The sequence below is a fragment of the Falco peregrinus genome, chromosome 4 (assembly GCF_023634155.1).
Source record: "Falco peregrinus isolate bFalPer1 chromosome 4, bFalPer1.pri, whole genome shotgun sequence".
Classification (NCBI taxonomy): domain Eukaryota; kingdom Metazoa; phylum Chordata; class Aves; order Falconiformes; family Falconidae; genus Falco; species Falco peregrinus.
The window spans coordinates 60,419,540-60,441,565 of NC_073724.1; the positions used below are offsets into that span (position 1 = coordinate 60,419,540).

A 22,026-nucleotide genomic window follows, 5' to 3' on the forward strand; every position below is an offset into this window, starting at 1 on the left:
ATGGTGTAAGTATCTCATCCACGAATAACTGAGATGGACAGAGCACTTAACTGCAAATGGCTGAAGATGTGGTTCCAGTTTCTGGGTGTTTCTGTCAGCTTGTGGCTACGACACTCTCAGTAGATCAGAGACAGGAATAGCATTAAATAGATATATCGTTAAGTAGCACTACCATTGGAAAATTACCTAATGTAGAATGTGAGCAGGGCTGTCTCTTCTAGCTATATTCTGGACATAAGTGGCTCTGGCTGCTGCACTTTGTCTGGAGCTCAGTGGTTTGGGGAGCTGAAAGAACTGAACCCATTTGAACTGAACCCTCTGGTCATAATACTCCACACACAGAAATTTTATGGCAGTTGGAACATCTGCACTGAGGAAGCCCTCATGCCAAGAAGAGGTGCCAAGTGATTATAGGTATCTCTAGTCTGCAGTGACCTCCAGAACTTGGAGCCAGTGCACTGTTTTCTTGGAATTCAGTGTCTAGATTCTACTGAAGTATAATTTTAGACATCAAAAGAGTCTTGAAGAACCAGTTCACTCATTGGATATGCATTTATTTCCAGCCCTGGCCTGGTGTAAACATGTAGACCCAGATACTGTTATTGCAATTGATATAATTGACTGCTGCTATTCTAATTGATGAAATCAAGTTGGCTGAGGCAGTTTTAGATGACTTTACTGAGAGCAGGAGTGTAAGCCAACAGTTTCTTCAAGTAGGATTTAAAGGAAGACACAACCAAGGAATAGTATCACTAGGACATATATCAATGACAAAGACATGGTAACGGTATCGTATATTGCAGATACAATAAAGACCAGTTTCTCTGAATCATGATTATAAACTTACAGAAGGGTACCGCTGGCTTGTAGCTTATGTAGCCATGACAACAGTGGTTTTACACTACTGTGGAATAATGGTCTTATATATTTTCTGGGAAGTAGTGTATAAACAGGACTTAAAGAACTAAGGATGCTGTAATATATGTTATAGACCTGTGGGCTACTGCTGTAAGAGAGAATGTGTATACTTCTGCACACAGGTAGCAACTCTTGATTAGCATGGTATGGGGAAGAGACTTGAGAAAGAATATGCCTTGTGCTTGTAAAACTGTGGAGCAGTCCATAAGCACACTGAGGAGATTTGCTGTCACTTGTTAAAGAGGAAACTGTAGCACAAACGTACCGAGTGAGGAAGAATGTTAAAGAGTAAGAGCTTGGTAGCTAAAGTATACGATACTCATGGGCATTCTGGCTATGCACTCATTCTTAACTGCATTTCACTTTCTCTTACTGTCCATCTGCCTTTTCTATTTTCATCCTGTTTTGTGACGTACATCATTGTTCTCTTTTCTTTGATGCCAACTGACTTTGTTGCTGATGTAAACAACAGTGGACTCTAATAAGGCTGTCCTTGTGAGTCATAAGTACCTAAGGCATCCAGGATTGTATCAGCATCCTTCATTCTGTATGTGGGTATCAAACACTCCTTTAGGCATTGTTACCATTATCAAGAGAGAGTTTTATCATGGTCTTGAGTCAGGAAGAGGATCCAAAAGGGAAAACAGAATAATTGGAGGTGGTGATACACATATAGAGCTACACATCTGGAGGGTAAAGAAAGGTAGTATTGCTTAAAGAAAAAAAAAGACTTCCAAGCCAATGGGGAAAAAATAAAATCCATCATCGCTGTTTAGATATAAGGCTATCGTAATAAGTGATTCTCTTTCTCACCTCTTAATGACCACTAAAACCTATGACTTCTTTATACTCCAGCCACATCTCAAAGACAGACTATGCAGGCTTTCAGGGACTCAGGCTGGGAGCATACACAAATTTATACACAAACTTCCTATGTACAAAATGGATCTTCAGTTCATAATATGAAATAATTTTGAACTGACAGATTCCTATGCTGTAACACAATTAGCCAGATCAAAGTGCAGGTATCCCAGAGACTGTGATGCTATTAATTAGGTGTTTGTTGTTGTTTTTGAAAGAACAGTTTGGTGTAGCAAATGCATTAAGAGAGAAAGTATACAAGAGACTTGTCAAACAATAAAAAGTCTAAAATCAGCCAACAGGGTGCTTGAATTCAACACCTTTAAGAATTGGAGAACTTTATCTTGGAGTTAAATTCATTATAATAAATTCCTTGTGTAACATAAATTTCAACATATGCACCAGCAGGCTAATGATGTTTGAATGGGCATTGCAAAATTACAGCTAAATAATAATTTTCAGTTGTAATATATGTACCAAAACCACACTTATACTTAAATCTAGGAGCTTAAATCTTTAAAACATATTATATGGACTTTGCAACTTGTAATATATGTGACACCTCTTAAAGCTTCTTTTATAGATAGAAAAACAGAAGCACATGAATCTTGGCCCCCGGTACCATTTGCAATATTGCTTTGAGAAATAGGTATTATCATTTCAGACTAGAGACGTGTATCTTTCAAGAACTACATATTTGCATACACAAATTCTGCAAAGCAGCTGTGAATTTGTGCTTTTTCCCAGTGTTCATATTTAAACCGTAATGCTCCTGTATTAGAGTTTTATAGTTTTCCATGTAAAAGAAACATTCTCAAACTTATTTTCTTTCTGAGACTGTAGCAAATATACACAGGAAAAAAAAGGTGATTCTTTTCTATGTAACATCCAGTACCTAATACAATTCAGCCTATCTTAATAGTTTTATTGCCACTTCTTGTGATTTTTGTCTTATGACAGATAATTTTACTGAAAGCTGCAGATCCTAGATTCATGCTAGTTTGCCAGTATTTCAGTTTTTATTAAAAAAACCCAACATCATGGTGAATTACCACAACACCTTCAAGTCAACGTTAGCTTGCAATAAAAAGGAATCTTTATTTTTAAACCAGCCTTTTTTTTTGTTTACAGCATTTTACTTTTCCATTCCATTCACTAGTAAGTGAAAGAATTTTTTTTTTTCTTTTTAAAAGTGCTAGGATTGCAAATTAATCCTTTTTTGCATGAGTCACATCAAATCTTTGTGACATTGCTAACAAGACCCTTCTCTTTCCCACATCTAACCTCAGATCATTCTAAATTGATATTTAAATGTTTCAGCTGGAAGAACTCCAAATTTCATTCTGCACAATTTTTAATTTTTTTTTTCTTTTCTTTTTAATCTGCCATGTCAACTACTTTATAGAAATTGTAATACATCTCAATATGCTTTTTGTTGCTTTGCATTACTTCTCTCTCAGAACAAATATTAGATTCATGAGTAATGTTCTGGGTCCTTATCTTTGGTGACAATTTCCCTTCTTGCATATTAATATTCCAAGCATGAATTACATTTTATCAGACAAACACATTCTAAGAAATGTGCTGTTGATTGTATACAGAAAAACAAATCAACAATAATTAAACATCATGTTAAGTTTCTTTGAAATGTCACTGGGGAGTAAGAAACATACTTTAAAATACTTTGAAAACAAAACCTGCCTTATATTATCAGGTTTAAATTACTTTATCAATAGGCAGATCTTTATTTTCATTTTTGTATGCTTTCTAAGTAATGCATGGAGTTTGCTGTGAGTGATGCAGCTAATTGAAAGACAGTCTTCATACTTTGAGCCAAGGTGCAGCAACTCTCATTCATTCCTGAAAGTTTGCTTTCAGTCTCATTCTTTGTTTTGACCTTCTGTAATAATGCTGGTTTTCACACTCTATTCTGTGTTACAATAATTTCAAATAAATTAATAAAAAATATGCATTCTCATATTAACTATATAACACATATAACTAACTGTATATATACTGGGGAGAGAAGGGAGCAGAATATTGCTCAGAGAGCCATGTTGGAGGTTCCTAGGGAGGGCTGAAGTTCCCTATAAGCCACCACAGGGAAGGCTGACCGATCATTATGAAATGAGAAATTTTCACTGGACAGAAATTATGAGTTTGCTTCCCCTCAGTAATGTATTAAGTGCTATGGACACTCGTTCTATTCCTTTCCTCAAACTGAAGACAAAAAGGAGGCTTACAGCATTTCCTGAAATCAAGTTCTTTTTCCAGACAGCTGGAAAAACTGTCTGACTTACATCCCATCCCTTCTTAGGCAAAGAGGCTGACCGAGAACACTCTGTGTCCCAAACCAGACATTTTATCAGAGTCTTTTTTGCAGCTTATGTGAGCTTTCACTCCTCAAACAGTAACAAATGTATTTTAACTATGTATATATAAAAAACACTGATTTTCAATGTATGAATTACAAATTCCATTATTCTAAAATTGAGGTGGGTAATTAGATTTTCATGCCTAATAAAATAAACAGTGAAAAAGGTAAAATTTGTTTTGGTTTGAATTTTTAATGTCATGCAAAGGCTATAAAGCTCAGCAAGACAAGAAAGATTTCTGGGTTTTTGTTTGTTTCTTTCATTTTTTGGCTGGATTTCTAACACATTTGACTCCATCCATTATTCATGTTTCTATCCACACAGATATTGGTAATAATGATAGCAATGGAGGCCATCATTAGGGAGAACACTGTGATTTAGAGAAGGAATCAGCTAGCAGTGTAAGCAAGTGCTAAAAGCAAGTGGATGAAAAGAATTTTGGACTATGTGAGGAACTTGAATTTGTAAGATATTTTTTTTTTTTAGGAATTTCTGGGTGGAGCATATGTCTTTGCAATCTATGTGAAAGTGGCCAGTTTCAATACTATATACTTTGTTTCACTTTCGCAGCCAAGGCAGATGTTTCACTGACTGCAATATGAGATATTTGTTGCTACTTATCACACTTGTATTTTGTGCACTTTTAGATACTGAAAGGTAGAGAAATCTTGGGAAATGTGTGAATGGATGAGCTAAAGATGTGCGACCAGATAGCAGAGGAGTTGGTTTTCATTCAGCAAAATCTGGACTCCTCTCCAGTTACTTTCAAGGAGAAAACTGTTGGTCTCTTTTCTTTATTTGCAAATTTTTTTTGGATAAGGAAAAAAAAGAAGTAAATCTACATATAGCAAGTTCACTGAAGTGTTGTTTAAATGTGAGTGACGCTTTTAACTGTGCATGCTAACATTGCTGTAGTTTGTAGGACACAAACCCTATATTTTTTGAAGGAAATATTGCATTACAAGTAGGCATCCAGAGTCTACACCCACTGAGGTTTTGCATCTCCTCAGGAGCATGCATTAAAGTCATTCAGCCTTGATCACTTTGCAAGCAAATACTTTGGCATACTTAAGCTGATGTAAGTTTTCTGTTCTTGGCAAAAATTAGCTGCCATTGGTCTGGAGAACTCATATCATTTGCTTTTTTACAGATAAGTTGCAACTGTTCTATGAACACTGATAAAGCTTCAGTAGAAAAGTACAACTCAGACACTTCAATGTCATTTCTAGTACTTTTTTTTTTTTTTTTTCACTAGAAGCGCAGAATCTATTAAGTTAAAATTCTTAACAGGAAAAAAACCCCACAGTTAAAAAACATATTCTTGAAAACACAGTTTCCCTGTATTTTCAAGTGAAGTGGGAAATGTGCAGGTCAGCCCCCCCTTATTGCCTGTAAAACAATGAGATGCAATGTAATGATTATTTTTTGCCACCAGAGAGCTCTTATTGCATTGTATTAACAATGCTATTCAAATATTTATTCATGGGCACCATATTTAATTCCTGTGAAATGAAAATACCTTCATATTTATATTCTCTCCTTTTCTTTATTCCCTGCTCTACTGGCAATTCCCACAGGGTTATTTCCTGTCATCAAACTGCATTAAGGGAAAAAAATGGCTGCATAACTGACTACATAGCCAGAAATAACATTTCTAAAATCACAAAAATTAATTGTTTACAGAAACTAGTTTAAATTGCTGACTGTTTTGACATTACAGTTTTAAAACCCTATGTTTCTTACCATCATATATCTTCAAAAAGTCCAAAACTCTGAAACTTGCAATATGTTTAAATTTTGTGTTTCATGGGAATAAGAGGTACCTAAACTTCAAAGAACTTGTGAAGAAAAAGGTCTATGAACAGAAGTAGAAAAAGTATTTTTCCAGGATTTGGAGTTTGACCTGATTCCATTCAAGTCAATATTAGTGATTCAGGGTTAATTTGTTTGTGGATAGACCCTGTTTCATCTAGTGGCTCATATGTGACTTTACTATATCAAAGGGCTGAGGAACTAAGGTTTTATTATATAGACCTTTGAAAAATAGAATGTATTACCTATGTATTTTTTCCATTAGTTGTGACATTCCTATGCCTTCTGTCAGTTTCTGGAACAATGAAATAAGGTTTCCTGTCTGGTATGGACAATAAAGTCATTTTCTGGTGTTTGAAGTTCAATGGGCTTTATAGGCAGCCCTCTGATAGATCAACATTAATCTTTTTTTCTGCTGTTAAGATTAAAACTTGTACTTAGCCAGTATTTTACTACTAGCCTGCACAGTTTCTGTACTTGATTCTACTTCACCTTTCACTTGTGTGTATCATATACAGTGTGGGGGCCAGAAACTACAAAATGGGAAGAGCAGCACTTCACAGCTGTTTTTGCACAGGTGCAGGTTTTTAGCCAAGGTTAAGGAGTCCTAGATCAGGCTTCTTGGGATAGGCTTGTTAACTTCACAAGCAACAATTGTGAAGATCTTTCTACACGTGACTTAAAATATTATTAAATTTTAATATATTTTTTTAAACAATATATTAAAATACAGTTCTACTTTTCTTTGTAAACTTTTTCCTGTATTTGTCCAAATTTATTTATGCATCCACATGTAATCCTGGGCTGATTAGTCACATTTTCAAACTATTCCAGGCTCCTAGTCATCAATCTGAATTTTGTGGACCAAATTTTGAAGGCTTCGAATTCAATAGCTTACTGCTAAAACCAAGTTAATCAGGTACAGATCCATACTACTGTGTTACTGTGGTCTGGGAGTTTCTGTCAATTATGCTGCAAAGGTATTATATCTATTTGCTCAGTTTGCCAGGTGGTCTGAGCAAAAATTGTAAATATCTAGCCTGAGTTTTGTTACAATAAATCTATGACAAACAAACTTTTCTGATAACTGTGTTATTTTTGGTAAAAGCAGCTAACAAGAAAAACACGTGAATAAACAAAATATGTTGTTCAGACTATCCTCCATGATGCTAAATACTTGTTTGCAAACCTTTAGCTATGGAAGGAAGGGGATTTTCAGAAGTGTCTTCCTCTCTCAGGGGAGTCCCCTCCGCAGAGCTGCTTTACCTCTGGACCCCCCTGCTCCCATCAGTGCTTCAAATGGTAACCTTAAATCTTCTAAGGTGATTCGTGTCCTGGGTATAAGCAGCCATATGACAACTCTGAACCCCACTCCTCACACCTCCTAACCAAGATCCTGAAACTACTGGTGGCATTTGCCTGGTCACAGTAAATGCCCAGACATGAGATAGTGTTCAAAACCTCTGTTTAGGCCAACAAGGAGACATAGAGAGATATAGGGAGGCTGGGTGACTAATTCAGGCCTCCACACCTACCTTTTGGGGAACAAGTTATGTGAGATGATCCTGCCTTGCCTCCCACTCTTGTGTACCCTCCTCTCCCACCTCCTTCCCACAGGTTTCATCCCTTCCCAGAGCATGTGTGCATGGGGAGGGGTGGTACAGAGGATAAACACACTACACGGAGTTGGAAGGAGCTTTCCCCAAGTCCCCAAACCCTGTCTCTGTATGAGTTGTGACACCCCTCAGAGCTGACAGTGTGCTTCCCAGACTGAAGAAAGTAGTACAGGAATATCAATTGTGATTTTTTTGAAGTCTGAATTAATTGCAGAATAAGCTAGCTAAATGATTAGGGAGGCTGGATTTGCTTTTATAGTCCTGAATAACCACCATGCATCGTGTGGACATATGCTGTAGTTATTTAACAAAAGGTAGTGCCTTCTTTCCTTCTCTTTTCCTTAATTCTGTTGTCTAGCAGGATTTTGCACAGGGGACTTGCAGTAACCCACTCAAGGATTACTTGCCGCTTACGGCAATTTGTCTGTTGGATTTATCTGCTTTGAATTGGGATGAGCCACTTGGCTTCTTCATTTTCATCTCTTCTGCCAGGAAGAGTTTGGTAGAAGTCACAGAGTTACATACCAGATGTACCAAAGCACTCAGAGGTGTTGTCATATTCACTGATGTTTGAACTTGGAGAGGTTGGCTACAAATCCTCCATGCAGCCACGGCATTCTTGGTACTTTGTAAACTGTATTTGTTATTAACAAATCTGAAGGACTTTTCTTCTCTGCCTCTCTTCCCATCATACTCATGAACACTATACACTACAGAGGACAGAACCTTCCTTTAGTGAAACATTTCAGTCACATCTGTTTGATTTTGCATTGCTCTGCTCCATAGAGCAGTAAGGGCCATCAGGAAATATCTGCTGAGCTGCCAGTGATTTCATTGTCTTGGCTAGGATTGCTATGCACAAGCTTGACTGCTTGGCTATCCAAAGAAATGAAATACTGATTGTGTAGTAGTCTAACACTGAGAGGGTCAAGGCTCTCATCTTTCCCCAGAGCCATGTCTGTTTATGTGGTGGGTATTCTTCAGAAAATCCTCCAACTCCCCCAAACCAGTGTCTGAAATCCTGATATTTCAACACATGGCTAAAGCAAGATTTCTTCAGCTAAACTTTTGATCTCACTTGTAGTTCAGTTGTTCTTCATTTGCCTTTGGAGGTGTGACTGGAGAAACATTGCATGCTGCTCATTGCATGCTGCAGTTGCTGAAATACTGGGCTGCTTCAGGGTACGTGGGGTCTGCGGCACAGGTGATGGCACAGCAGCTGTGCTGCAAGCAATTCCCAAACCCATTTAAAGCTGAAAGTAAGCTACAGTCACGCTTCAGGCTGCAGTCGAGATTAGTCTTTTAACCAGTATTTATATATCCTCAATGCATCAAAAAGTAATCAGAGGGTGGGTTGCAAATGGCAAAATTAGCATCAGTTGTCTGAAAGGTAGGTACTTAATCACAACAAACCAAACAAATTCCTCTCCAGTTCAAAAGAGTAGCTAGATGAAATTAAAAAGAAACGGGACAGATGAGATGAATTCTGTGTAGAACCTGGTAATCTAAATAAAAATAATAACTTTCCATTCAGAAAATAGAAATACTTTTTTTTAATTCATAATATATTTTCCATTTTTGCTAACTTTTCACAGTAAGTAAAGTCACAACACACATTCACAACTGATGGTGTATTTCTGGAAATAAAAAATGAATATTTGATTGATATAACAATTTAAGAAACTTGTTTCTTTAGTAAGATGCTAATTGGGTGGGGATGTCTAATTGTACTTAATGCAATATACATGGAAATCTTTAATATTGCTTAATCTCAGAATTATTTCTGGAAGTGGAAGAAAAACTTAACTTAGGCAAAACAGTTTTGCTGACAGTCTTAATTCTTGGATCCATTTTCATCATTAGCTATCAAAGAAATAGTTGCGACAGGTTGTGTAGAAGCAGAGATTTCATTCTTTTTTCCCCAGACTAATAATTAATTGTGTGCTCCCAAAGTGATGGAGCAGCTTGATGTGTTTCCACTTTCTGAGGGTTCTTGGGCAAAAAATTCCTCTCGTGCAATTTAATTCATATTAGTGACATGTATTTTATAAATTCACTTCAGTCCAACAGAAGAGCAGCTGCAAAGCTAGTTGAAAGAGAAGAAAATATTTTAAAAGGTATGTTATTTTTACTTCAGATAGTTTCCTACTCTGACACCAATGAAACAATCTGGGAAGACTTTTTTATCACTGCTATTTTCAAGTACAAATTGAAGTACAGAGGAAGGAAGGAGCCATTTTTCATCAGGGAGGCTTCAGCTTTTAATGAACTCACTTTTGCAAAACTGAGAGAAGAAGTCTCAAAAAAGTCTTGGAGAAAACTCAGTTGTCTTAAAACAATTCAGCATGTAGCCTGATGTTTCCCCTGTCCCACTCCAGTGGTAGCCACAGGCATGGTGCTACTGGGGAAGGGTACCGGCACTGATGAATAACGTCATCCCATGGTGCTACTGGGGAAGGGTACCGGCACTGATGAATAACGTCATCCCAGTTTGGGAGGCACTGCCCGGGGTCGCAGCGTTGTGTCAGCCCCACATTGCTGCTCCTGCGAGGTGGCTGTTGGCACAGCTGCCAGCTTAGTGTCACGCTAGTTGAACAGATCAGGATCAGCATTGTGCCATCGGGGACAAAAACTCAACAGGTCCCCTGCTACAGGCAGGCAGTGGGGAGCCTGCTGGAGGAAATCGCTGTCACAGGGAAAGCTGGTTTTGGGGTAACCTTGGCAATCCAGATTTTTTTTCTTCCCTCTTACTCCTCGTTTCTGCCTGGCTGACAATTTGGCAAAATAAATCTGTCACCATTCCTAAATCCCCAACGAATTTAAATTTAACGATTAATGTCCTGGGTGGCTGATTAGGTGTAGACCTCTAATATACACAGATAAGTCAATCCCTTATTTCGTGTAATGGCACATAGCTGAAAAAAACAATTCACAAATATATGCAAGGGAAGTAAATTTTCTAAGTGATGAACTAGTTATTGTGAAGAACAAAAAAAAAAAAGGAAAATTAGCAGTATTTTTGAGGGCTAAATTAACTCACACATGATTTAAAGCCCCCAGTAAAACAAAACCAGAAGGAACTTCAGATTGTCCTTTTTGTTCTCATCTATTTTGTCATCAAGAAAGAGTGAGCAAAGTTGTTTAATGCAGTTATGCTGAAATACTGTTATCTCATTTTTCCAGTAAATCTTGACAGAAAAGTACTTACAAACCTGCAAAATCCCAGATAGTGAATGCGTCTGTGAGAGGTTTTCAAGCAAAGGAGCAGGTGAATATATTTGCACCACTAAACTGATTTGCTGTGGAATTAATCTTACCCTTTAGAAATCAGATTCTTTAATTCAAATATGTATTTCAAGATCATAAACTTCAATACAGAAACTACAGAGAAACCAAATTATTCTCAAAAATGGATTGGATAAAAAAAAAAAAATCCCTTCAAAATCAGTTATACTTAGGGTGTGGAGCAATAATGTGATTGCAATCAATGTGAATATAAGGGAGAAAAACTTAAATGCACTAAAAAGTTTCACAAAACACTATGTAGTTTTTATACAGCTAAAGTAGGTGAAGAAAAATATTATCTTTCCAAGTCTTTTTATACTGGTGAGTAGGTCTGCACAGTGCAAACTTTTTTCTTTGTCAGACATACTTATTAACTATCACGTCTGTCATACAGACTGCTTTAACTGGTTACTTTGGTTCCAAATGGTAAAACTTAGGCTTTGACTTCACCAAAATATTCATAGTCATCATATGTATAACTGTATATATTTTTTTAATCAATCCATTAGTTTCTAATGTAGTGCTGCATTCTTACCCCAGCTGGGGCAAGATTCAACCTCACAAAACAGAATTTTAGTTGAGTAAAATATCCCATGGTTTTAAGATCAGGCACCATAAGCTCTTTATGAACAAGAGAAGCTACACAACTCAATTAGATTCTCTTTTAATTTTTGATTTATTGACAAATAACTTTTTATTTGGATATGAATCACTGTTACTGATAGCAGAAATGAATGAACTGAAATCTCTTATTTAAAAATAATGGCTTTTTGTTGCTGTTGTGTCATATAATCTAATCTGGGTTTTATGTAAAAAGAATTTTGCTGTAGTGATTTACCTTGCTATAAGGAGCAAAAACATGCAATTAGAGACATCTGAGTTGGACCAGTTGGAGAGCCAGTACAATTTCACCACAGTATGAAACTGGTCACCAGATCAAAACACATCTGAAAAAAAGAGAAAACAAATAGCTGTGTACTATATACATACATACTATATGTGTGTGCTTGTCTGTGTATATATATATGTAAATTTTGATACTGATTTTTAAGTCCCAAATGACATTTGCAACTGGATTTTTTTAGAGGTCTTTTACTGTACAGTCTTCAGAGTCATTGCACCCCCTGGATTAAAAAAAAAAAAAAAAGTCAATATATCGATCTAATCAGTTATTTTATACATATAAACAACATCTGGTTGCCATGTTACAAAAACCATCTGATAATCTAAACCAAAATAATGTTAAATAATCTTGACCGCTGTTTTTTTCATCAATATGCACAAAGTGCTAAAACAACCATTAATAGCATGAGATTTTTTGTGGCAATTCATGATGATTTCAAGAAGTAAACCATCTAAGACTAAATAATCTTTTCTTATTCCTAATTCCTTCTGTGTGAGAAATACTAAAAAAAAATATATCACTTTTAACAGAGCTAGAGGATGCTGTTAGGAATACTCTTTCTCTGTTAAAAACTGTATAAACTGATGTCTTTACAGACAGCTTGTTAGTAGACAGATAAATTCAGGCTTCCAGCCCTTGTCTTTGTTTTTCAAATGAATATCAGAAACCACTATGTAAAATCAGCAGCATCCGAGTTAAACAGAAGTAGCAGATGGGTGAATTTCACACAGTCTATTCAAAATTAATATAGATGGGTGTGGGGGGAAAGATAAGGAAGCATGGGAAATTATAGTGTTTTGTTGGTATAAAATGACAGAGTTGAAAAATATTAGCTGTTTCACAGGAATAGAAAATGTAGAAAATGGCAAAAGATTAAGGCCTAAATGAAATGATCTGAATAGTGGCTTTTACTTACTTTGGCAGATGGGAGGGAGAAACTTTCTGTGCTGCTACTATTTTTTACTTTTCTCTGTATTAGGAATAAAAGCATGGAAAGCTAAGATTCAAGCTCTCCTTCCATTACCATGTAAGAAAGACATAATAGACAAGTATTGTGTTTTAAGTATTTTTTAACAACTGCTGATAGAATGAGAATTGACCTTATTTGGTTACCATCTATCTTGCAAAGTCTTTTACTATGTGAAAGACTTGATAATTTACTTTTGTTAATAATATCAGCTGTCACTCAAATAGTTTGAACAGCATAATACACACACCAGGAGACAGGATTTTGCTTTATTAATATTTTTAAATACTCAATGCCTAAGAAACTGAGAATGCCTAAGAAACAGCTAGCTCAATCACCATGTGTATGCAGATAATAGGCAATATAGAATAATCTGTACATTTTCTCATGCATTGTTTTCTTTGCCAAAGGCAACCAGAGCAGCAGAATTGTTACTTCAACAAAATTGGCCCAAAGGTCTAAGTTTTCCAAAAATATTTTGTGACTCTGAAGACCGAGGTTCTTTCTTATTCAGATGACAGTTTCAACAATCTAGGAGACATGTGTTTGCATAATAAAAAAAACCCCTTGTGGTAGGTAATACAACTTTATAGTACACTGTATTTAGGTGAAGATGACAAAGTACAATAGCACAGAGAGGAGCAGATACTGTGTTTTCTGGATATCATTACTGAGTATTTAGAAGTACAAAATGGATCATTTAGAGAATTCACAGTTAAGTGTTTATAGCGTGATAACCGCATTGTAATGTTAGAGCATTGTCGTAGTGTCCACTGATGGCTTACTGCTGAACCAGGGAGCCATTCATACAACAGCACTGCTATTCCATGTGAAGCTATGCTTTGAGTACTGACCAAAAATTAGCTCTAGATTAAACTGCTGGCTTTGAACTTGCGGAGAATGAAAAACTTATTTGCCTTTGATATTGGCCCATAAGGTGTAAAGAGAATGAGACAAGAAGGGGAGAGAAAACCTGAACATTCAAGTTTCAAGATAATGCCAAGACACTATACTAACTACCACACTGCTATACTTCCCATGCCTGGAGTGAAAGAGTAAGTTCAGAGTTTGGCTGACTCCTAGTATTAAAAAATAAGGGCACTTTCAAAGAGTAATAATTCTCCAAAATTAGTGTACAGACTATTAAACAAGACTTCATGCAGCTGTTCTTCATGTCACCTTCAGCTTAATTGGGATTTGGGATAAATTACCGAGTTGTCTTTTGTGCTGTGACTAGAAAAGTACTAATAGTTAAATAAGAGCTGTATAAATTAATTGAGCTCAGAGTTTTATAACTTTATTCATATAAATAAAAATCTTGCTAGTCTTCTGTGAATGATGATACATGTATCTATATTAAATTGCATATTTTACTTAGAACCATGAAACTTTTTTTAGGTCTTTTTTCAGTTGCCACCACAGCTAATGTGAATTATGATCAATGAATTCCCCGAGTAAGGATGGACCGCCCTTGCTTTCAAGCTTATGGATTATTTATTTTTTTTGAAAGATTGAGCTGTCTTTAAATAAGAACTCTGATACTATTTCTACAACATTAGTTTTTCACCTATCCATCAGCTGCTGTTTTCAGAATTTTGCTTTACTGTGTGTTTGGTACCTGTAACTCTTTAAAAAAGCACATGTGAATAAGAATCATATTTTATGAGACTTGTGTGAGAATATTCTTAAAAAATATAAAATCACTATACTGCAACATCCTACTATGGAAGCCCCCCCCCTCTCCTCCAAATACTGGTATTGAGGTGTTCTGCATTTCTGTTAAGTGTAGCTAATCAGTAACTTTCATTAGAATTTAAATGCTACAACAAAACACAGAAATAGGAAGCATAATCCATGCCTTTGATGTGTCTAGAAATAAAAGCAGAAAGTGAAAGTAGAAACCCAGGAAAATGGAAATGCTGTCAGAGTTAGTAACTGGAACTCTCTGCAGAGATGAAAAGCATGTGAAAGTCCTATGTGAAAACCAATACTTTCTTGACTAAAACCAGGCTTCATAGCTCATTACAGTGTCTCTGGTTATTATGCAGATTCCTTAACCAAATGTATACCCTACAATATTTTCTGTGTTCAAAATCTAAAGTCAGACATAGGATACACATATGACTTGGGAATTCTGTGCAGGAAGGATGTGGCAGAATCAGTCCAACAATACATTTAATCATTTGCAATGGTGTGAGGAGTCTGCATATGGGTTATTCATTCTGTTTCGTATTGGTGAATTGCTGCATGTATCTGTCAGACAGAAAATTCTGTTCTGAATTTAAGGTTTGGTTGCCTTCACTTCTGTATTGTGTATCTATATTTTGCTGCAAAGTCAATAGGAAGTGACATGAAAAAATATTGCACCTGTCATGGGGAATCATAATGGAACATCATTAAATACACTTTTTCATTCAGTCAGAGATCTTATGAATAAATGGACAGCTATCATTCAGAGCAAACTGGATTCTTATATTTAAATGGCACAATTGTTATTGATGAGGAATTATATAAATCTGATAGGAGTCTCCTTTTAAAAGAATGTGCGTCTTACATGCACAGGTTGTCTTCCTCCTCATATTAGATAGAACTGGTGTGTGTGTGTGTGTGCGCGCGCATGTGCGTGCATGCATGTATGCATGTGTGTGTGTGTGAGAGAACTGGTGTGTGTGTGTGTGTGTAGGAAAAAGAAGTCTAAAACTGAGTAAAAGAGTAGGAAAAGCAGAAAGATTTTGAGAAGTCATGCACTTATGGAGATATATATTCAATGCTATAGAGGGCTATGTTCTAGGACCATGAAATGTTAAAGATTTTTGAGGGCAAATAGACATTTATTAGTCCTGTTTCCTCATAGTAACTAAGTGAGGCAGGAATGGGTCGCAGCGCCCTTGTGACGCTTTCCTGTCTATTTGCTTCAGTTGCCACATGTCGCCGAAGAGGTGAGCTGTAAATCCAGGATACTTCTCAAGGTTGAAGCTGTGGACAGGGGAATGTGCTTATGCTACTCATTGCAGGGTGCCAAGTATCAGCACTGCTTCAGAGAGCTTGCTAATTTGTTTTGTAAAGAAGAAATGGACAGAGGACCTGTGTTCAGGACATGTGCCAGAAGGGAATAAAATAAATAAAAGTCTTCCAATTTGCCAGCATGAAAGGATATTTCAGAATATATTATATTTGCTGAGGGACAAGAGACTTAACCTCAGTGGATTTCTGGATGGCCAGCCTGGACAGCTTTGCCACAATTACACAGTCATTCTGTTGATTCACCTGCATCCTTTAATTTTGGTGAGAAAAACTGCATTTGTTTTCCTATTGAACTGCATAGTTTTTTTTAACTTTTCAGCTTAGGAATTCTGTATAATACATGAAGGTGTTGCTTACTGCCTCATTGTTAGTGGTGTGGGTGAGTGGAACAGCCAAATGAGCCTAGAATAAGTTAGTAACTTGCTCTTTAAATAAAAAAACTGACTGTTCATGTTTAAAATAATGTACTTTAAAATGATCTTTACAGAATGCCCCTTGTAAACCAGTTCAGATGCAATTTTCAGTTTAGATTACAAGATAACAGGGGTCATTTAACAGTGCAGATAATTCAGGTCATTGTCAGCACCATGAGGAAGGCACCTTCATACGTCTAAATGTTTCCTGTATCTTTCCATGTTTGAAGCTGGGTTTGTACTGGGTGTTTCTGTGCACTGTTTGTAAAGAAATGCTAGAGAAGCAGTGAAGATATCAAAGTTCAGGAAACCTTGAAACTTATTTATTTAAAGATTTGGAAAGATATTTCAAGTAGCATAAGAAACAAAGAAATAATAAGTTCCCAGACAGGATATAATATAGTATAAAAAGAAGAAAAAAACACCCACTAGTAAAGGGTTAAAAGCTTGTTAAACCATAGTAGCATAACTGTAATTTTTGTGTCATGGCATCAGATTCCATTACTGAATTTACTTTTGTTGACAAGTTAGTCTTGCAGACAAGAATTGCATCCATTTTTCACTAGGTTTTAGATGAGGTCTTCCACTATTGCAATGTCCTTCCAGACTAAAGCTGACTGGTGGAATGAACTGATGATAAACGAGAAAAAAGTAATATTGTCTGGCTGCTGGGAGAAATTTTACTGGCTTTAGGTAGGATTCCAGTGCAAAAACAGCAACAGGTGTCTAATTTCCACTGGTTATAATCAGGGCTAATAAGTGGGAGAAACTGCTTGTAGAAATCTTATTGATTTGCATTAGATGACTTCCTTCATGGAAAGAAAAATAATGTTTCTTAACAGTTACTAACAAAAATATTTTGTTGAATCAGACCCATAGTCCCCGATCCCACAGACCCTTACACTGATGCAGAGGAGTAACTAGGCCCTGAAATAATTTTCAGTACCTTTGTCCTTCTAAAATTTTTGTTCAGTTGGAAATGTAAGGATTGATTTAGCAGGCACACCACTGTTCTTTTTCTAGCCAGAAATAACGACTAAATTTTTGAGGTTTGAGGATAAGGTTGCCAGGGATTTGAGTTTTGAGGATCTGGTTTCCAGAAGTGTATCAGGGGCATCCTAGACTTCTCGTCACTTCAAGGCAGCATAGAGCAACATACCGTAGCAGAGGCAGTTGGCTCAGCGTTGTAAGTGAAAATCTATGGAACGCAAATATTTTCCTGTGTTATTAATAAGAAGTGCAAGTCATTCAGATGCTACAAGAGTGAGCACAGGGCACTAGCTCATTAAATAATTATTAATTTAATTAAATTAATTAAATTAAATTAATTAAAACCTCATTGTAAATCCTCACGCAAGATCAAATAATACAAACATTGCTAGAAGACTCTGAAGAATGAGATCAAACTGAAAGACACAGTTAGGAAAAGTAACTTCACAGCCTTTTTATAAAGTTCGAGGAGTCAATGCCTGCATTGCTATACTGACTAAAAACCATAGATAAGATAGACTCAGTGTGCTTAGATCTGCACAACCCCAAAAACTTCTAAGGTCCCAGAACAAACAATTTACAAATTGCATTTCTGTTTCTTTAGCAGCCTCCCTAATAATAGCCTCTGGAAGGAATTTGTTGTGTCCATTTTCTTGAGAAATCATACTGCTTTTTTGTCAAGTGTAGTCATTCCTCTTCTGTTTATTTCTTTCCCAGATATCCTGGTTTCCTCCATGTAGACAGAGTTTAAATATTTTTACACAAGATCTCACCATGGCTCCAATAATGAAACAGTCAGCAATGTTGGTTTTATGGAGAAGGCTTGTGCCATTTTGTAAACACAGGCTGGAGATCCAAAAGGCTCAGCATTTTTCTTCCCAAACTCACATCTTTCTGTCATAAATAGAGCAGTGAAGAAAATTTTTACAAAAGTTTTCAGATTTTAAAGAACTGCTTGCAGTGAAATATTTAGTGTAATGTTCACATATATATAGATCACAAACCCTGTGAAAAAATAAAAGAAAATTTGAATTCCTTTTTAATATTTCAAACCTTCATTTTGATAGCATCCAATATGTAACTTTGCATAATATAAAATGTTTCTTTACCAATACTGTTTTTTAATAAAATCTTAAAATAGTTTATTTTGCATTACAGTTCAGGAACTATACTGTATATAATATGTGTTAAATGCAATATAATGTGCAAGTTGAACAGAAATAAAGTAAGATTGTGATGTTGATACAAGCACAGTTGCCATACATATAACATTACCAAAATAAAACATTTATACCGTATTGAAACAAATACTGACACATATGCTAAAGCAAACAAATATTGAAACAAATGAATCCACAATATTGAAGCATTTTGTAAATTCCAAATTGACGTCATTTTCAGGGAGGAATTACAATTTTCATTATTTTCATGTTCACTCAAAACTAAAAAAAACCCACCACAAAAACATCTGGCTTAGCTAGCTAGTGTGTCCACGAGTGCAAGGCCTTAACACAGCATGTCTTGACGCCCTTTCCTTTAAAATACTAATTTTATTGAAAGCAATCATTTGAGGAGTGTAAAGCTCGCACTGAATCTGAACCTGCTATGGAAACTATAGAACAGAATTAAAATAATTTTTAGGAAACCATTTTGAATGAAGGTCATTTGGGAGCTATTAATGTTCAGGAGAGGGATGTTGGACTTCAAGTACATGATGCCAGTCCCTGAATTCCTCAGACCCAAGGCAGGTTTGTCACATTTTTGACACCCTAGGTAGGAAAAAGTCATCTTACTACCAGTGATGCGCATTCATGGCTGCATCAAACCAACTACAAAAGCTGGCAAGGGGCACCAACAGACATCCTGGTTCAGAGCGTGATGACAGGCTCCTTACTGCTGTCCTCCCTCTGAACAGGGGTGCCTCGGTGCCAGCACATCATTTTCTGCCATCTTTGCTACAATATGAGAAACTCTGGTAAAAACATGGGGTGAGCATTGAAAAATATTGAGTTAGTGGTATTGACCAGATAATATCTGTCCAAGCTGATTTTTATACACCCTGATTTTTACTGACAGGGCTGTCCACCGCATCTTGGGTCAGGAGGCAGTGCCTGCATCAGATCTCACTCAGTCGCCTGTTGGAGACACTTTCAGTTGCAGTCATACCCTGAGATGCTAAACTGCAAAAACCTGCACAGTGTTTTTAAAAAGCACCTGCCAGCTGCAGTAACACTACAGGTCTGGATTCTTAATGGGTATAATGAAATGTAGCTTCACTCAAAGGATGGCTTCTGTGAAATACCTGCGTGTCCACTACTTGACGATCGACTCCTTAAATACATAAATAATGAACATGTGGTATGTCCCAAATGAAATCTGATGTTTACTAATAGAAGCTGAGATGAAAACAGATGTTTTCTCACTTTTGTTAAGAGGCAGAAGTTCCAAGTGTGTCTTAATTAAATCAGAACTTCTTGATATTTATTTTGAATATTTAGAGATAACATTCAACTTCCCCAATAATTTTCCTAGGAGTGCAGCAAATGTTTAATAGCAGGAAAAGAACCAAGGCCAAGTATTGCTTCCAGTCTAACAATAAAAATAGGAACACGGATCTGAAGGCTGGGTTTTGCTCCTTGGTTTCTTTCATTCATGACGTTGTACCAGCCTATATTCTAATGAAATGTTAACACAGAAATCACGTATGTGCAGAACCTTCTGTGGTTTCCTTGAGGCCAACTTTCGCTGTCAAATCGTTTGTGTGGGAGGCAATCATTTAATGAGGTGGTCTGATTTAACGTGGATTGTTCCTAACTGGCTGGATGCCACAAACCCCTAACAGAGTGCTTGTCAAGAGATGGCTAACAGAGACAGGCTAGACAGAGCTGAACAGCCCAGGAGCTCTGTGTGCTCAGATCAGATCAGGCTTAGTGAACCGATGGAAAATGAGCCCAGCCAAGACTGCCAGTCATGCTAAACTCCAGGGTCATATGCTCTCTAGTCTGTCTACTTTAGAAAAAAATGCACAAAATTGTTAGAGCTTTTCTGAGTTCTCTGGGTTTCTTTGCCTGCTTGAGAAGGAGTTGCTTTCCTAGGCAGGGAATAAAGTGTGCATTTTCATTGCTGTGGAATGTGCCAAGCAATTTCAATTTACAGTCTCCTGAGCAGGAGTGCAGTCCATGTAATCAGGACATTATCATGTTTGCTAGTCATTCTCTGTGAGTATGGTTTCTCATAGGTTAAATTGCACTTTTAAGCTCTGAGAGCTTCTTCAGCATATTAAGCCACTGTACTACATGCAGAGCTTCTTTTATTGTTGCTGTTTCTAACAGCCACGGTATGTATTGACTAGAACAGTAATTAGCCAATTCTTCTCCCACTACTGCAAATCCTCTACTCAAATATAACCATTTGCTGGAAGAAAATATAATTCCTGTCAAATAAAAACCCCAAAAAGCCCAAGCCAGCAACAGTTTCTGAATTTGAGGCATTTAATTTGTATTCAGGATTGTGCTGTTGGTTTCCTGCTGCTAAATGAAGTCAACAGCTAGGTCCTGCACCATGCCTCAGTACAGGAGGCAATCCTGAGCACATGGTCCTGAGCACTGAAACTGATCTACCTCCTTTCATACTCCTAATCTTCCTATGGTGCAGTACTGTGATGTTTACTCATAACTATGTTCTTCTGCTTATTTCTGATAGCTTCAAATTTTACAAGAAAATAAAAGATCTCTGTTTATGAAAGTATGGATCTTTAAACAGTGTTTAATTTTGTTTCAGGCTGAGGAAGCACCTGAAAACACAACCGTAACAAAGTCCATGAAGGCTGAATAGTTTGGTGTACTTTAGATGGAATATATTCACATGGGTTTCAGTTTAAGGAGATTGTGCAGTTGTTTGATAGGTTGTGTTAGCTTGATGTCCATTAAAGACAACATGAACTAAGCCATTAAAAAGCTTGCACATTGTACTGACATGTACTCTTTAGGTAGTGTATGTGTTAACATCTGTAATTTTGGGGAACTGTTTAAAATGGTAAAAATAAGATGTTTGGAAAATGAAGCCCATACTTCATTGTTTTCTATATCCCAATCCACACTGCTCTGTAACTCCCCATCATAATTAACATGTAGCATCATAATTTAATGTATTGCATCTCTGCATTTGTTCAGTCCCTCTGCAGTGAAACTTCTCAAGTCTGGAAAACTTGAGAATAGCAATGTTTTCATGAACAGCAAAGGCAACAAACCCTTTATATGTAAAGGTGGGAAGTTTTGTTTTAGCCTCATTCGTCCTTCAGCAGAAAGTGGGGCAAGGAAGAGAATAATGGAACAGCCTTTCTTTGACTTGTTGTGGGTATATGGCCATATAGCTTTTTACTGTCAGTGATTTACTCAGAAATCACTCCAATACTTTTCAGTGTAGCACAGCATTAGCTACATCAGCCATTCTCTGTCCTCCCTTCTAACTGCATTAACCTGTTGTCCTTGAATTTCTCCTTCAAGTTGTAAACAAAGGGCTCGGCAGCTTGGGTGGAAGTGGGAAATGTGGTTATTGATTTAGTCATGAATAAATGAATGTGTGCTTGAATGTATGAACTGATAAATGGATGGATGTTATTAATATTGTATATTGCAGACAACTGTCTTCATTTTAAGGAAATATGCACAAGACTGCCAAGAGTCAGATACGCACATACATTACTTTTGAGTGTTTATAACCTTTTGAGACTATCTGTATTTATGTGCTGGAGTATGCTACAGCACATTTTAGAGCCAGCTACCTCTCAGAGCACACCACAGTCTTTTCTGGAGGAATACACAGGAGTGGAAACCAGATGCACTTGGGAAGAGACACACTG

General features: G+C 36.7%; 1 protein-coding gene and 1 long non-coding RNA gene across 2 annotated transcripts in view; both read left to right on the forward strand.

The window, feature by feature from the left end:
• The window catches only part of NALF1 (NALCN channel auxiliary factor 1), a 490,070-nt gene that overhangs the window by 100,009 nt on the left and 368,035 nt on the right, over positions 1 to 22,026 (forward strand). The gene's annotated exons all lie outside the window — the stretch shown is intronic.
• Positions 15,907 to 22,026, forward strand: part of LOC129784318 (uncharacterized) — a 55,794-nt gene continuing 49,674 nt past the window's right edge. Inside the window, exon 1 of the long non-coding RNA XR_008746889.1 lies at positions 15,907 to 16,023. This is a non-coding gene — a long non-coding RNA (uncharacterized LOC129784318). The remainder of the gene's footprint in view (positions 16,024 to 22,026) is intronic.